At 31.8% G+C, this 7,079-nt stretch overlaps 1 long non-coding RNA gene across 1 annotated transcript; it reads right to left on the minus strand.

The window, feature by feature from the left end:
• Positions 1-1,651: 1,651 nt before the first annotated feature.
• On the minus strand, positions 1,652-6,291 carry LOC128163916 (uncharacterized). Its single transcript, XR_008240877.1, has 3 exons — positions 6,230-6,291; positions 2,420-2,585; positions 1,652-2,335 (listed from the first exon to the last, which is right to left on the minus strand). It is a non-coding gene; the product is annotated as an uncharacterized LOC128163916 (long non-coding RNA).
• Positions 6,292-7,079: the final 788 nt, after the last annotated feature.

The following is a 7,079-nucleotide window of genomic DNA, read 5'->3' on the forward strand; positions in this document are numbered from 1 at the left end:
ACTTTCATGTGTGTTACCTAGGGAAACTCAATTGCTCAGTTTTGGCTTGAAGTATACCAGCTGATTGGATTTTTTACAGAATGCTACATGTATTTACCTCATCAGGAAAAAACTTCCATGTGTGTGACCTAAAAGAACTACTCCTAATAGTGAATTTTCATCATCATATCTGCCAGATTTACCCATTATTAATCCATGTTATCAACTTGCAAATTGTCAGGTGGCATCAGAAATAACTTCCATGTGTGTGAAATAAAAGAAATCACTTTCACAGTAAATTTTTATCATCATCTTTACCATATTCATCTATTATCAATCTAAGTTATTAAATTGCAAATGGCCAGGAGACATCAGAAGTAACTTCCATGTGTCTGACCTGAAAGAACTCCTAAAAGTTAATTTTCATCATCATCTTTACTCGATTCATCCATTATTAATCCAAGAGATATCAACTTGCAAATCATCCATTTTCATCAGAAATAACTTCCACGTGTGTGACCTGAAAGAATTCCTAACTAATAATATTCATCATTATCTCTGCAAGATTCATCTACTATTAATCCAAGATATCAACTTGCAAATCGCCAGGAGACATCAGAAATAACTTACATTTGTGTGAACTGAAAGAACCCTTGAAAGTTTTTATTCATCATCATTTTAACTAGATTCATCTACTATTAATCCAAGAGATATCAACTCACGGATGATCCAGTGAATTCTGAAATAACTTCCATGACACCAGAAATAACTTACGTGTAAGTGACCTGAAAGAATTCCTCCTAACAGTATATATTCATCATCATCTTTACCAGATTCCTCCACTATTAATCAAAGAGATATCAATTTGCAAATTGCCAGGAGACATCAGATATAACTTACATTTGTGTGACCTGAAAGAATTCCTAAAATTAAATTTCCATCATCATCTTTACTATATTCATCTATTATAAATCCTACAAGAGATATCAACTCACCAATGATCCAGTTACATCAGAAATAACTTCCATGACATCAGAATTTACTTCCGTGTAAGTGACCTGAAAGAATTCCTCCTAACAGTAAATATTCATCATCATCTCTACCAGATTCATCCACTATTAATCCAGTTATCAACTTGCAAATGGCCAGGTGATATCAGAAATAATTTCCATGTGTGTGACCTGCAAGAATTCCTAAAAGTTAATTTTCATCATTATTTTTACTATTTGATTTTTATATGGTTTTAATTGAAATAAGTCCCCAAAAAGCAAGGATTGAAATTCCACCAATAATCAACTTGCAAATCGCCAGGACACGTCAGAAATAACTTACATTTGTGTGAACTGAAAGAACCCTTGAAAGTTTATATTCATTATCTTCATAACAAGATTCATCTACTATTTATCCAAGATTATCAACTCACCAATGATCCAGTGACATCAGAAATTACTTCCATGACATCAGAAATAACTTCTGTGTAAGTTACTTAAAAGAATTCCTCCTAACAGAAAATATTCATCATCATCTCTACCAGATTCATCTACTATTAATCCAAGATATCAACTTGCAAATCGCCAGGAGACATCAGAAATAACTTACAATACATTTGTGTGAACTGAAAGAACCCTTGAAAGTTTTTATTCATCAGAATTTACTTCCGTGTAAGTGACCTGAAAGAATTCCTCCTAACAGTAAATATTCATCATCATCTCTACCAGATTCATCCACTATTTATCCAAGTTATCAACTTGCAAATGGCCAGGTGACATCAGAAATAACTTCCATGAGTGTGATCTGAAAGAATTCCTTAAAGTTAATTTTCATCATCATCTTTACTCGATTCATCTACTTTTCATCCAACAAGAGATATCAACTCACCAATGATCCAGTGACATCAGGAATAACTTCCATGACATCAGAAATAACTTCCTTGACATCAGAAATAATATCTGTGTAAGTTACTTAAAAGAATTTCTCCTAACAGTAAATTTTCATCATCATATCTGCAAGATTCATCTACTATTAATCCAATATATCAACTTGCAAATCGCCAGGAGACATCAGAAATAACTTACATTTGTGTGAACTGAAAGAACCCTTGAAAGTTTTTATTCATCATCATTTTAACTAGATTCATCTACTATTAATCCAAAATATATCAACTCACAAGTGATCCAGTGAATTCAGAAATAACTTCCATGACATCAGAAATAACTTACGTGTAAGTGACCTGAAAGAATTCTTCCTAACAGTATATCTTCATCTTCATCTTTACCAGATTCCTCCACTATTAATCCAAGAGATATCAACTTGCAAATGGCCAAGTGACATCAGAAGTAACTTCCATGTGTGTGACCTGAAAGAACTCCTAAAATTAAATTTCCATCATCATCTTTACTAGATTCATCTTCTATAAATCCTACAAGAGATATCAACTCACCAATGATCCAGTGACATCAGAAATGACTTCTGTTTAAGTGACCTGAAAGAATTCCTCCTAACAGTAAATATTCATCACCATCTCTACCAGATTCATACACTATTAATCCAAGTTATCAACTTGCAAATGGTCGGGTGACATCAGAAATAATTTCCATGTGTGTGACCTGCAAGAATTCCTAAAAGTTAATTTTCATCATTATTTTTACTATTTGATTTTTATATGGTTTTAATTGAAATAAGTCCCCAAAAAGCAAGGATTGAAATTCCACCAATAATCAACTTGCAAATCGCCAGGACACGTCAGAAATAACTTACATTTGTGTGAACTGAAAGAACCCTTGAAAGTTTATATTCATTATCTTCATAACAAGATTCATCTACTATTTATCCAAGATTATCAACTCACCAATGATCCAGTGACATCAGAAATTACTTCCATGACATCAGAAATAACTTCTGTGTAAGTTACTTAAAAGAATTCCTCCTAACAGTAAATATTCATCATCATCTCTGCAAGATTCATCTACTATTAATCCAAGATATCAACTTGCAAATAGCCAGTAGACATCAGAAATAACTTCCATGTGTGTGACATGAAAGAATTTCTAGCAGTAAATTCTCATCATTATCTTTACTAGATTCATCTTCTATAAATCCTACAAGAGATATCAACTCAGCAATGACCCAGTGACATCATAAATGACTTCTGTTTAAGTGACCTGAAAGAATTCCTCCTAACAGTAAATATTCATCATCATCTCTACCAGATTCATCCACTATTAATCCAAGTTTTCAACTTGCAAAGGGCTAAGTGACATCAGAAATAACTTCCATGAGTGTGAACTGCAAGAATTCCTTACAGTTAATTTTCATCATCATCTTTACTCGATTCATCTACTATTCATCCAACAAGAGATATCAACTCACAAATGATCCAGTTACATCAGAAATAACTTCCATGAAATCAGAAATAACTTCCATGACATTAGTAATAACTTCCACAACATAAGAATAACCTCTGTGTAAGTGACCTAAAAGAATTCCACCTAACAGTCAATATTCATCATCATCTCTAAAAGATTCATCTACTATTAATCCAAGATATCAACTTGCATGTGGCCAGGTGACATCAGAAATAGCTTCTATGTTTTTGCCCTGAAAGAAGTTCTAACAGTTAATTTTTCATCATCATCTTTAGCTTTTTTATCCACTATAAATCCAAGATATCAACGTGATCAACTCACAAATGATTGAGTGACATCAGAAATAACTTCCATGACATCAGAAATAACTTCTGTGTAAGTTACTTAAAAGAATTCCTCCTAACAGTAAATATTCATCATCATCTCTGCAAGATTCATCTACTATTAATCCAAGATATCAACTTGCAAATAGCCAGTAGACATCAGAAATAACTTCCATGTGTGTGACATGAAAGAATTTCTAGCAGTAAATTCTCATCATTATCTTTACTAGATTCATCTTCTATAAATCCTACAAGAGATATCAACTCAGCAATGACCCAGTGACATCATAAATGACTTCTGTTTAAGTGACCTGAAAGAATTCCTCCTAACAGTAAATATTCATCATCATCTCTACCAGATTCATCCACTATTAATCCAAGTTTTCAACTTGCAAAGGGCTAAGTGACATCAGAAATAACTTCCATGAGTGTGAACTGCAAGAATTCCTTACAGTTAATTTTCATCATCATCTTTACTCGATTCATCTACTATTCATCCAACAAGAGATATCAACTCACAAATGATCCAGTTACATCAGAAATAACTTCCATGAAATCAGAAATAACTTCCATGACATTAGTAATAACTTCCACAACATAAGAATAACCTCTGTGTAAGTGACCTAAAAGAATTCCACCTAACAGTCAATATTCATCATCATCTCTAAAAGATTCATCTACTATTAATCCAAGATATCAACTTGCATGTGGCCAGGTGACATCAGAAATAGCTTCTATGTTTTTGCCCTGAAAGAAGTTCTAACAGTTAATTTTTCATCATCATCTTTAGCTTTTTTATCCACTATAAATCCAAGATATCAACGTGATCAACTCACAAATGATTGAGTGACATCAGAAATAACTTCCATGACATCAATAATAACTTCTGTGTAAGTGACCTGAATGAACTAACAGTACATTTTCATCATCATCTTTAGCCCATTCACCCACTATTAATCCAAGTTATCAAACTGCAAGTCATGAAGTGGCAAAGTGATATTAGAAATAACTTCAATATGTGTGACCTGAAAGAACTCCTCTTAACAGTAAATAAATCATCATCTCTACCAGATTCCTCCACTATAAATCCAAGATATCAACTTGTAAAATGCCAGGTGACATCAGAAATAACTTTTATGTGTGTGACCTGAAAGAACTTCTAACAATTAATTTTCATCATCATCTTGAACTTTTTCATCCACTATAAATCCAAGATATCAACATGATCAACTTGCAAATCGCCAGTTGACATCAGAAATAACTTTCATGCGTGTGACCATGAGTTACTTCTCCTAGCAGTAAATATTGCTGATAATATCTATTTTAAACATATCCCCTATATTTGTTTACTTCCAACTTCTTTGTTGCAGATTTAAAAAAATTCCAGCTGTTTGGACTTTTAACACAATGTTATTCACCTCATCAGAAATATTTTCCAAGTGAATGACCAATTGTAACTCCTCCTAACAGTAAATAATTATCATCATCTCTACCAAATTGATTTTTACTTAAATTACACAATTTTATTAACCTCATATTAATTTTTCCTTGTGTAAGTCCAATATCAATTTTTCAAAATCATCGTCAATAGATGTAGTCAATTTTATTCCTCTAGTTTTCAACTTCCCTTTCACCAGCTTATTAGACATTTGATATCATTGACATTTACAACATTAGAGATATCATCCATGTGTGATCTCTTGATATTTTTACTTTTACTACATTAGCCCATCATCAAACCTTTACTATTTTTACTTGTTCAAATAATACCAGCTAACTGAACTTTTGATACCTTTTAATTACTAAAATAATTTCTCAAATCATCTAATTTTGTCATTATTTGGTCATTGATCATCCTTTTAATAGTCTTTAAACTTACTAAAAATATTTCAATGATTCTATATAAAATAATTGTTAAGAAAACAATTCAATTAACAAACCAGATAAGCATCAAAATAATTTTAAGTAAATACGACCCTTTTCACATACTTTTAAAGTTTCATAAAGCTATACAACAGATCTTATTTGCTTCGCCAGATATATTACTCAATTAACGGAAATGATTGTTACGAACATCTTTTCATAATATTATATCATAATCATTAAAATCCATGAATATGCTTATTACATATTATATAGCTGTTCTACATCATCAATACAAACTTTAAGAAGAGATGTTTGTGAAATCCTTATATTCCCTCTCCCTTGGAAATATTTGTGAAGAATATTCAATGAAAACTGCAAATAATTAATTACCTGTAAGGGGGAACAAGATGTTGCAGTGTAAAAATTTTTAATTGAATTTTTTTTTAACACATATACCAGTACATTAACATGCGCGGATCCAGAAAATTTTTCCAGGGGGGGTCCGAAGGATAATTGTGTTTGCCAGGGGGGGTCCGAGGCATATTTTCGCGATAATTTTACTATGTAAATTTAATAAATTTTCATTTTCCAGGGGGGTCGGGACCCCCCCCCCCCCCGACCCCCGTCTAGATCCGCGCATGCATTAAGATGTTCACTACAACATATAATATTTTCATGACTACAGTACTTTCTTACCTTGTAAGGGAAATATTTTCATAAGAATTGTCCCCTTCTTCTGGCATTGTGAATTTTTTTTTCTGCAATAAATATTTTATTTGACCTAAAAATGGAAACAAAATTAAAAATCATTAACAACATTCCTGGGTTGGCTTTTTTATATAGCAATATCATAACTTTATCAAAGTATTACTGAAATAAGCATTTCAAATTTTGAAGTTTTTTATTCTAAATTTGAACAAAATGTGACGGCACATAAAAAATTGTCAATGGTTTTTTTTTTTTTTAAATTTCATACATTGACCTTATCATGTCATTGTGCTTTATTACTTAAAAAATTTTCACATTAACTTTCTTGGCATTTCAGAGATATACTACAATAGGAATCACCCCTACCCCTTATTTTGGAATGATTACCTTTTGTGACAATTTCTGCTTTGAATCATCAAAAAATTATTTCATTATCTAGATTTATCAATTAATATGAACATATCATCATCAAAATATTTATGTGATTATATTAACTGATTATGATTTTGTACATTTACATTAATGAAATTAAAAATGTTAGATTTCCCCAAACTCCTGTTGTGACAATGACTACTTTAGAGCCGTTAAGTACGGGAAAAAGATATATCAAGTACTTATGACCCTGGTACTCAGTATGAGGTTTTGTCGTGCATGCTTTTGTCAAAATTGCAAATGTTTTTATTTCAATCATGCTTCTTCGTCCTTTTATACTTCGGTATCAAACTTTCTAAAAAATGAAGGATGAATTGCGGATGTGGTAATTTCAACACACTCTCCATTTTCCTAATTTCAAATTTGTATTCCAGTATCAAATTAAGTGCCTTCTATCACTTCTGAT

This window comes from Crassostrea angulata, chromosome 9 (assembly GCF_025612915.1).
Source record: "Crassostrea angulata isolate pt1a10 chromosome 9, ASM2561291v2, whole genome shotgun sequence".
NCBI lineage: Eukaryota > Metazoa > Mollusca > Bivalvia > Ostreida > Ostreidae > Magallana > Magallana angulata.